The sequence below is a fragment of the Bos mutus genome, chromosome 1 (genome assembly GCF_027580195.1).
Source record: "Bos mutus isolate GX-2022 chromosome 1, NWIPB_WYAK_1.1, whole genome shotgun sequence".
Classification (NCBI taxonomy): Eukaryota; Metazoa; Chordata; class Mammalia; order Artiodactyla; family Bovidae; genus Bos; species Bos mutus.
Window position 1 is genome coordinate 15,514,767 of NC_091617.1, and position 11,816 is coordinate 15,526,582.

Genomic DNA, 11,816 nt, shown 5'->3' on the forward strand with positions numbered 1-11,816 from the left:
AAAAGATTCACTTTAAGTCTTAATAATTAAAAATTCTTAATCATTACAATGTTAAAAAAAAGAAAGATTCATTTAATTTAAAATATTTAGTGAAAAAAATTATAATCACCACTGAAAATCATGTTAAAACACAGTCACAAAATTTTACGTAATACCCATACTACTACTACTACTAAGTTGCTTCAGTCGTGTCCAACTCTGTGCGACCCCATAGATAGCAGCCCACCAGGCTCCGCCATCCCTGGGATTCTCCAGGCAAGAACACTGGAGTGGGTTGCCATTTCCTTCTCCAGTGCATTAAAGTGAAAAGTGAAAGTGAAGTCGCTCAGTTGTGTCCGACTCTTCACAACCCCATGGACTGTAGCCCACCAGGCTCCTCTGTCCATGGGAGTTTCCAGGCAAGAGTACTGGAGTGGGGTGCCATTGCCTTCTCCAAATACCCATACATATATAGTCAATATTTAAAAATGCAGGTGAATTTAAAAACAACTCCTCTTATTGATCAAAATACTTATTTAATAAAACTCCTACTGGACATCATCACTAAAGTTAATTGTTTATGTTAATACATAATAACTTGATATATAGATGTGTAACTTTTTATCTAACTACTTAGGTTGTTTCTGATATTTCTTTGTTACTTAAAAATGTGTTTAAATTATATTTAAATACTAAAATGGTTTTTCAAAAATTAGACATGGTCTCATATTTTTGCCTTTTCATTTCAAAGTTAAATTATTCCAGGTTACCTTGTAGTTGTGCATTAGTCATTCAGTGACACAGAAAGGACCAAGTTTAACCCCAGATCAGTGTGATTTCTTTCCCTCTCACGTTGAATGTTGTATTTAAAGTATAGTTTCACTTTAGGAGACACACAATTTATAGATAAACAGTGTGTAGACAAGACTAAGCTGTATCATTTGAGGGACTGTGAAACATAATGGAGTAAGATGCAAAATTTTCTTTTTACAGCCTATTAGAATTTAAACACTCCCTGGGTCAGCTTTCCTGATGTGAATAAATAAACATAAGTATACTGCTCCTTTGAGAGTGTCACTGAAAAATATATGTAAAGGGAGTAAACCGTCTAATGTACAGAATAAATTCAACAAATGGCAGAAATTATTTTTATGGGCTCATTTTATTCTCTGCAGAATTTGGAGTTTTAAAACAGCTCTCAGAAATAAGAAACTAATAGCAACCTAAATATATATATGTATTCATCAATGAACAGTACCTTCCTTTTATAAATAATAAACTGACTAGAAATTTTCCCATTTAAGGTCAATATTTTTTACAAATCCAATAAAAATTAGTTGTATTATTAAGAAAGCTTGTCTTAGATAATAGGGGAATGTGAAGAAAGATATTCAAGTGGTAACAAATATTTATATATGATAAACCAGATATAATACATAATATAAATATTTATCAAATATATTTTAGATTTTATCACACAGTTCTAGTTTTTAAAACTATTATTTTACATATCAAGCTAAAACTAATAAAAGCTTTTTGAACAATAACATTTTAAGTTTGCCACTTAAATGTGAGAGACTGAAGATACAATTTGACAATGACCAGACCATGCATAAGGATAGAACTCTTGACACATGATCTACACAGCAAGCAGCCCAAAAACCCAAAGCATTATTTAGAGTAACCAGCCAGGAATTCAACATAGTAGCCACAAGAAAGCCATGTACAAAGTCAGAACATTCACTATCTCTAGCACACCTTCCAGGAAGCTAAACAACAGCTCCTGTTACAATCAGCCTAAAATGGCCAGAACTTAGATAATAATTCTCAGCTTCCCTACTTTTTGTCCCTGCTTCCAACAGAGGACCAATCAGAGAAAATCAAATATAAATATATAACCCATCACACTGGGGTTGCTTGGTGGCACTAGTGGTAAAGAATCGACCTGCCAATGCAGGAGATGCAGGAGACACGGGTTCAATCCCTGGGTTGGGAAAATTCCCTGGAGGAGGGCATGGCAACCCACTCCAGTATTCTTGAGTGGAGAATCCCATGGACAGAGGAGTCTGGCGGGTTATAGTCCATTAGGCTGCAGAGAATCAGACACAACTGAGCGACTAAACAGCAACAGCAAACCACTCTGGATGCCCTGATTCTACTTATCTTACATGTAGCTTCTCTGTGTTAAGAAAGTCTCCAGTCAGGGTATTCCTAACTGCACCCCACCCCCCACCTTGTTTTTCCAACTAGAAAGTGTTCCCATTCTACTGCCTGCCTTTGAGTTTCTGCGAAAGCACAAGTGATGATGATGAATGAATCTCTTGTAAAAGTTCTGCAAAATAGACTTCACTTTTTATCATTTGGTTGGTCTTTATTTTCACAAAAGAAAGGAAATACAAAACAAATTAAACAAAAATATAGAATCATTGTAAATAAAAACAAAGCCTGCCCCAATTATTTGCTTTAACCACACCAATTTTTTTGCTCTATCTTCTTCCTTAATATTTAAAGACATAACTTGGTTATTTCAGCACATCCCTTATAGAAAGGACCTAACAGGAGTGACACGCTAAGAATGAAATACTACATGCCTTACAAAAATAGCTTTCTGATTTTTTTCTCGCACTTTTCAGATAATTAGATATAAGAATATTAAGCCAGAAATAAATATTATCTCTAACATTCCTTTCTATTGAAACCAAGCTCATATAGGAATCACACATCTAAGATGAACAGTTATTCAGAGAAGTGAATGATGACCAAATCAGGATTCTTGGTACTGAGTATTGGGGAAAGGGTCATAGAAGATCTGAAAAAAATTATTAAAGGAACCAGGAGGAATTTGTTAAATGTCATTGTCTCTCTTAACATAAAGAATCCAACCATCAAAAGCAGATTATATACACAATTTTTTTAAAAAGTAACCTGAAGCAAAGGGAAGATTTAACCCACCTTTCTTTTTTGCCATCTCCCCTAGTAAAACTGTTAAATAATAGAATTTTTACACTCCAAAAGGGATTCCACAACTTAATTATAAATTATTATTGAATCATTTGGGATAAAAAAATTACACAGGAGGAGACATAGTAAAAATAAAAAAAACAGTAGAGTATGTTTAAATTATACTTGGTATTGTGCAAGGAACTTGCACATCCAGCAGCTCATTAAGACAGCTCTGACAGACAATTTGAAACAATGGTGCAGATACTATTTTACCATGGCCTCATCATTCAGTTAAGTTCAGTTCAGTCGCTCAGTTGTGTCTGACTCTTTGCAACCCCATGAATCGCAGCATGCCAGGCCTCCCTATCCATCACCAACTCCCAGAATTCACTCAGACTCACATCAATCAAGTCAGTGATGTCATCCAGCCATCTCATCCTCTCTCGTCCCCTCCTCCTGCCCCAAGCCCTCCCAGCATCAGGGTCTTTTCCAATGAGTCAACTCTTCACATGAGGTGGCCAAAGTACTGGAGTTTCAGCTTTAGCATCATTCCTTCCAAAGAAAATCCCTTTAGAATGGACTGATTAGATCTCCTTGCAGTCCAAGGGACTCTCAGAGTCTTCTCCAACACCACAGTTCAAAAGCATCAGTTCTTCAGCGTTCAGCCTTCTTCACAGTCCAACTCTCACATCCATACATGACCACTGGAAAAACCATAGCCTTGACTAGATGGACCTTTGTTGACAAAGTAATGTCTCTGCTTTTTAACAGGCTGCTAGGTTGGTCATAACTTTTCTTCCAAGGAGTAAGCGTCTTTTTGGAGCCCAAGAAAATAAAGTCCAAAATCACTGCAGATGGTGATTGCAGCCATGAAATTAAAAGACCCTTACTCCTTGGAAGGAAAGTTATGACCAACCTATATAACATATTAAAAAGCAGAGACATGACTTTGCCAACAAACGTTCATCTAGTCAAGGCTATGATTTTTCCAGTGGTCATGTATGGATGTGAGAGTTGGACTATGAAGAAAGCTGAGTGCTGAAGAATTGATGCTTGTGAAATGTGGTGTTGGAGAAGACTCTGGAGAGTCCCTTGGACTGCAAGGAGGTCCAAACTTTTCCATCCTAAAGGAGATCGGTCCTGGGTGTTCATTGGTAGGACTGATGTTCAAGCTGAAACTCCAATACTTTGGCCACCTGATAAGAAGAGCTGACTCGTTTGAAAAGACCCTGATGCTGGAAAAGATCAAGGGCAGGAGGAGAGGGGACCACAAAGGATGAAATGGTTGGATGGCATCACCGACTCGATGGACATGGGTTTGTGTGGACTCCGGGAGTTGGTGATGGACAGGGAGGCCTGGTGTGCTGCAGTTTGTGGGGTTCTAAAGAGTAGGACATGACTGAATGACTGAACTGAACTGATTGTTGATAATATTTTACACAAAGCAAAATAAATTTTCTATATTTAATCACGTAAATGATTTCTGAATAGTGTGCATTACTCATAATAGAAGACATCAGAGGGTCTCTTTTTCCAATTAAATTCATATTGAAATGTAATTTCATTAAGTACCAAGAGTATAAAAAATAACTAAAGTCACAAATTTCCAAGTTTGAATATTCTACAGTGTGTGAAATATGTTGCAAAAAAGTCACACTAAAAAACTAGCATTAATTTTTACTTCCAGAATTCATATAACATATTTCAATAGGAAAAGTTTATAGTTCAATGTAGGGGAAGAAATCAAGAGAAAAAATGAGACTACTCTAATTGTAAACCCAGAAAGGTAAATTGTAATTGAAAAAAATAAAAGGAAGAAATCTCAAAAAGAGGAACAATTTTCACTTATGAATGATAATAAATTATTGCACACTTATTGATTGTCCAGCAATATCATAGTTTCAATTGATTCGGCTTCTCATCTTTTCTCACCAGTTTACACCAATTTCTTTACCAGAGATATAAGAACTCAATTATTGAGACTTCATTTTGATTGTTACTGTTTCAATTTTCTACTGTGTGATCACCACTTTTTTTATATGTAGCCTTATCAAATGCTATGTGCACAGAAACACAGGTGCAAAACATTAGCACTTAGGAAATTACACAAAAACATATACATAAGGTAACTTTTAACTAGAGCATTACTATGGTAAATGTTGTAATTTATGAACTGTGAAATTCTTCTAGTGACAGCCTAGAAAAGCAGACAGTATTTAAACTGGATGTCATGTTAATGTATAAAAATTATTACTGTCAAGCATGTTATTGAAAGTGACATCATCATAACCTAACATGTGTCTTTGATTGATGGTGTAGCCAAATAAATGTAATAAAGAACAATGTAACATTTGATAGCTAGTAACCTATTATCAACCAGCTTTAAAATTTTAGCTTTTCAATCTCATTTCCTGGTGGCTTTAGGGTTTAAAAAGAAAGATTAAGAGACAGACTACTATTTCACTATGTTTTAATCTAGGTACAAATGTCATAAAAAATCTAAGATGTTCTTAAATATCCTCAATTATCAGTATTAATCTACCTAAGCAATTAAATTTCCTTAGACAATTCATTTCCTTAGAAAATTCATTTCATTTTTTATTCTATGTTGAAGCATTCCATGCAATTTTTAACTAAGAAAACATGCTACTTAAACACAGTACCTTGTATTTTCCTTCAGTAACTTCACTTTCAATAGAGTTCAGAAATTTAAGTCCAATAGTTTATAAAATTTTATCCCATTTTATTCTGTGACAGTGTACTTAGATTCTAGAACAAACTCTATATCTATATTCACTAGAATAATAAAAGACATAAGTTAAACAAGAATATTCAGAAATCATTGAAATAAATCTTGAAATAAACTTGATAAACATCTTGTTTGAACTTCTATCAGTTTCCTTTCTGATAATATTTGCTCTCTACATTAAAATAAATGAATATGAAAGTATTTAGTATCCTTTAAGCTCAGAGTTGCTATGCAAATATTTTATCATCATGACCATGCACATTTCATGGGTTAAGAACTCAAATGAAAGTCAGTAAAGGTTATACGCCTGAGACCTCTTAAGTCAAATTTTATTTATATTAGTCAATACAGAATGGAAACTTTCAAATTGTATATTTGAGGGGTGTGTGTGCTCTTGTCTGTATGTCTGTCTGTAGTTACATTAAAATGCTTACTGAAAATGTCCATTTTAAAAGAACATTTGCTTTAAGTGACAAGCTGACAAATTTGTCAAATTAAGTTACCTAAAAAAATCCATTTTTTGCATTAGCAAAATAAACATTCAAAAGGAAAGACTAAGAATCTGAAATTACATTTTAGAGCAATATATTTTCTATAATTTAGAGTGTTCTTTGTGTTTTTTTCTTCTTATAGATTTTGTTTAAACATTGTAAGAATAATAGTTTCTCCAAGTCAACACTTTTAGCTAGGGTGTTTAGCTAAAAGCTAAAACTAAACTTTTACTTTAAGCTGTCGATGTGAATTTTCCTAATCAGTGTACAGTACAGACAAAAAATAATTGAACTAGTTCCCAAAACGTGGTTTTTGTTTGTTTTTCAATCACATTAACACGTTTTCTCACATACTTCCAATCTCTTAAAAAGTACATCTAGGCTGTCAAGAACTTATCCTCTTTCCAGTGTTCCGATGCTTATGTAGAGTAAATCTGGTGACAAACAAACTCTTTTTGAGATTATTTTAAGGACAGTTTATAATCTAGGGCTCCATTCACAGAGTCAATTTGACAAGGGTTCTTAATATGAAACACTTTTAGGAACAAGGCTGCTATCATGTCTAGTCACAAAAATTCTTTGTCATAATTTTTAAACACATATATACATTTTATATACCTATATAACTTAGTACATTTTTATATGACCAAATAATGTAATTAATATGAAAATCTTTGGTAAGAATATAGTATTACCTATTTAAAAGATGTTAGGAATCTTTCACTTCTTCCTGTGCCTTCCAAAAATATTGCACAAATAATTTTATTTGTTCTAAGTAGTTTGTAAAGCCATGGATATAAGGAAGCACAGAAACAGAAATCAAGTTAGATATGTAAAAATTCTTTTAAGAGATAAGGTTGACTAAAATATAGGAAATTAATGTTACAACATGTAAGTATACAAATAAAACCGAAGAACTCAACTACTCCACATGTTAGTCAGCTGTCTTTCACCATCATTTTTATATTTGTTCTCCTCACTGTTTCAGAAATGAGGGAATGACATACACAGAGAGATATCAATAGAAAAATTACAAATAGGGAAATAGTTTAAGGTTTCCTTTGCTGCTTAAAGAACTAGAGATAAGAACTAGAACTAAGTGAACTGAACAGGATGCTGCAGGGCCTTCCTGAGCACAGACAGACCCACATAACTGCCTCCTCTTACCTGTAGAAAAGTTTTAGCTTCCCAGGCCTTCCCTTAGTTCTAAAAAGCAAATTTAATCAGAGAAATGAGAAAAACCAGAAACAAAGGAAAACAATTAAGCACGACAAAATAATAATAGTTCAACCATAAAACAAAGCCAAGGGCCTTTAGTTCCTCCTCCAGAACTATAGATAATATTCTGAAGGATATCCTTGAGTTGTTTTGCAGATACTAATACCCTCACCAGCTGGAAGACCTTAATTGAGTGCTGACCACAAAACCCCATATGGGCTGGAATGAGAAGGTTGATGATGTTGGTCCTGATGACCTCACCACCACCAATCAGAAGGATGTAGTTGAGATGATCAAGGACCCTGAGACCCTCTCCCTCATCCTGCCTTTATTTTTCGTGTGTGTGTGTGGTTTTTATTATTTGTTAATTAATTAGGTAGCTTTTTATTATTAGTTAATTAATTAGTTATTTTGGGCTGTACTGGGTCTTCATTGCTGTGCAGCTGTTTCTTTTTTTTTCTTTTTTTTTATCTTTTAACTTTACAATATTGTATTGGTTTTGCCATATATCAACATGAATCTGCCACAGGTATACACGTGTTCCCCATCCTGAACCCTCCTCCCTCCATCCTGCCTTTAAAAACCTTTCCCTGAAATCATCTCCAGGTGGCGCAATAGTAAAGAATCTACCTGTCAATACAGGAGACACAAGAGATTCGCGTTCAATCCCTGGGTCAGGAAGATCCCCTCGAATTGGAAATGGCCACCCACAAGAGTATTCTTGCCTGGAAAATCCCAGGGACAGAGGAGCCTGGTAAACTACAATTCATGAGGTTGCAAAGAGTCAAACATGACTGAGCATACACACACACCCTGAAACTGTCAGGAAGTCAGCTCTTTGAAGCATAAAGTAGCCATTCTCCTTACTTGGCTCCACATTGGGCACAATGAATGCTGTACTTTCTTTCAGTACAATCCTGTGTCAGTAGATTGGCTTTACCATGCTCTGGTGAGCAGACCCAAGTTTGGTTCCTTGACATTAAACCATCTAATATACAGTGAACTTCCTGACCTACTAAAGTATATCACATTAAAATTCTTTATATACCATTTATCAGTATCACATTTTTTAATTTTTATGGCCTATTTCCACACACTGGAATTTGTGTTTATTAGAACTAGTATCTCATTTGTTCTGTTAAATTACTTAGAAGAATGTGATAAGTGGCTTACATTTTAGTTGAATTTTTTTCTTTTTCACTTTAGGTTTGTTTTTTCATTGGAAGTAATTCAGTTGTGTCCTTCAAGTATTTACATTTCTTTAAAAATACTCACCTGCAAACCTGAACGTCTTTCTTTTCTTTCTATAATTTTATTTTTTAAACTTTTATTTTATATTGGAGTATAGCCAATTAACAATGTTGTAATAGTTTCAGGTGAACAGCTAAGGGACTCAGTCATGTATATAACATGTATCCATTCTCCCCCAAGCTCCCTTCCCATCCAGGCTGCCATATAACATTGAGCAGGGTTCCCTTTGTTATACAGTAGGATCTTTCTGGTTACCCATTTTAAATATAGCAGTGTGTCCATGTGTTACTTTCTATTTTAATACTGCAACATTATTTTTCTCTTTCTGCCTAGTTTTAGAAAAGTTAGGATTTACCATTTAAATGTTAACAACTATACTAAAAGGTGGTAAATTTGACAGTAAGCAAGAGCTGTAAGTGAGCTTCTATTTAAACAAAAACATATAATTATCAGGAATTTAGATAAAATTCTGGATACAAATTTCCCAAAATTCTTGGAAGAAAAGAATTGAGAATTATATATTAAAGTTGCAGAGTTTGTATATTACTTCACTTTTTAAAACAGTTTGCTTTATTATTTGGAAAAATAATTCTCTCTGTGCAGCATTTAGAATATCTTGGCATTCAATGCATTCTAAAAATTATTGCCTACAATTAATTTATACTTAATCATCCTGAGAACAGATGGCAAAATTAAATAGCTTTTACATTTTTGAAACAAAAAAGCAAGCTTGTTATTGAAAATTCACAGTGAGATATTTAGCAGGACAGTCACTCTTCTAGATTAAAAATATTGAAGTCTAACTTTCCACAACTTTCATATATGCAATTGTTCTTAATCTTTTAAAAATTTTAAAATAATGCTTAACCTTGCTTCTGTTATAGTCATTTAATTCATCTAATTATCCGTTCAATCTGTCTTTTAGTATGGTCCAATATCCCAATTATTACATATGATTATAAATGACACCAGTGTTTGAAAGGCCTCTGTTGCAGATGGTTAATTTCTTATTAATGGTTAGGAATGTGCCTGTCATAATGTGCCTGCTATATCTTGAGATGAAAAGCCAATCAGTTACTTTGCCTAACAGAGTAATTTGCTTATTCATATATATTATTGTGCCCTGTTTTGACCTAAGCACAAAGCTTGTAAATTCTAACTTTTAAAATACTTTCAAACTCTTTTACATATCAGTGGTAGGCAGAATAACGGCTCCCCACGGATGTTTACATCCTTATTGCTGAACATGTTACATGGCAAGGGTGAATTAAGATTACAAATCTGTTGACTTTGAGATGGAGAGATTAACCTAGATTAACCAGGTGGGACCAATATAATCACAGGCATCCTTAAAGTGAAAGAGGCATTCAGAGAAGTCTGGAAAGACTTTCTATGAACCAAAGAAGGTGTAGAGCTTAGAAAATACAAGATGGCAGGAAAGAGATTCTCCCTGAGAGCCCTGCTTAATTTTAGCCCATTTCCAACTTCTGACTTCCATATTTTAAGATAATGAATTTGTGTTTTTAAGCCACTAAGTTAATGGTAATTTGTTACAAAAGCAATAGAAAACTGATACATCACCTATTTCCTGATTTCTCTACTGTCCTAACTCTTCTTTCTACTCATTGTGTTTTGTATTTCACTCTAATTAACATGCATTCTACTATGAGCTGGATGCTTAAATCATGTGTCAATTACTTATTTAAAGCAGCCAGTGCCTTTCACTTGATCAATGGATATTTCTGCCAGCTGCTTTTCTAACAGAACTTCTCCTTATGTCAATACCACCTCAATATATGGCGAGCATTTTCTATGTCCAAGCATTGTGCAAAAAATGATGTATTTTATCTTCTTTGCTATCCACTCTAGAAATCTATGATGCAACTAATGTTATTATCTTTATTTTTGATATTTAGGAAACTGAAATGAACAACAAATAATTTGGCCATGGTTATGGAATAATTCGGAGAAGGCAATGGCAACCCACTCCAGTACTCTTGCCTGGAAAATCCCATGGACGGAGGAGCCTGGTGGGCTGCAGTCCATGGGGTCGCTAAGAGTCAGACACGACTGAGCGACTTCACTTTCACTTTTCACTTTCATGCACTGGAGAAGGAAATGGCAACCCACTCCAGTGTTCTTGCCAGGAGAATCCCCGGGATGGGTGAGCCTGGTGGGCTACTGTCTGTGGGGTCTCACAGAGTTGGACACGACTGAAGTGACTTAGCAGCAGCAGCATAGAATAATTACATAACACAACAAATTATTACATTGAGATTTGCCTGGCTTTAATTCCTTGTAACAAACATGTTACTCTACTCTCCCTAAAGCAAATACAAATTTATTCAAGGTAAATACAAATTTATTCAAGGTACTTCAGCCACCACTAACTCTACATTAATTGAATAAGGGATCAGATCACTAGCTCAGTTGTGTCCAACTCTTTGCAACCCCATGAATCGCAGTATGCCAGGCCTCCCTGTCCAAGACCAAAACCTGGAGTTCACCCAGACTCACGTCCATCGAGTCAGTGATGCCATCCAGCCATCTCATCCTCTGTCATCCCCTTCTCTTCCTGCCCCCAATCCTTCCCAGCATCAGAGTCTTTTCCAATGAGTCAACTCTTTGCATGAGGTGGCCAAAGTACTAGAGTTTCAGCTTTAGCATCATTCCCTCCAAAGAAATCCCAGGGCTGATCTCCTTCAGAATGGACTGGTTGGATCTCCTTGCAGTCCAAGGGACTCTCAAGAGTCTTCTCCAACACCACAGTTCAAAAGCATCAGTTCTTCGGTGCTCAGCCTTCTTCACAGTCCAACTCTCACATCCATACATGACCACAGGAAAAACCATAGCCTTGACTAGACGAACTTTTGTTGGCAAGTAATGTCTCTGCTTTTGAATATGCTATCGAGGTTGGTCATAACTTTCCTTCCAAGGAGTAAGCGTCTTTTAATTTCATGGCTGCAGTCACCATCTGTAGTGATTTGGGAGCCCCCAAAAATAAAGTCTGACACTGTTTCCACTGTTTTCCCATCTATTTCCCATGAAGTGGTGGGACGGGATGCCATGATCTTCGTTTTCTGAATGTTGAGCTTTAAGCCAACTTTTTCACTCTCCACTTTCACTTTCATCAAGAGGCTTTTGAGTTCCTCTTCACTTTCTGCCATAAGGGTGGTGTCATCTGC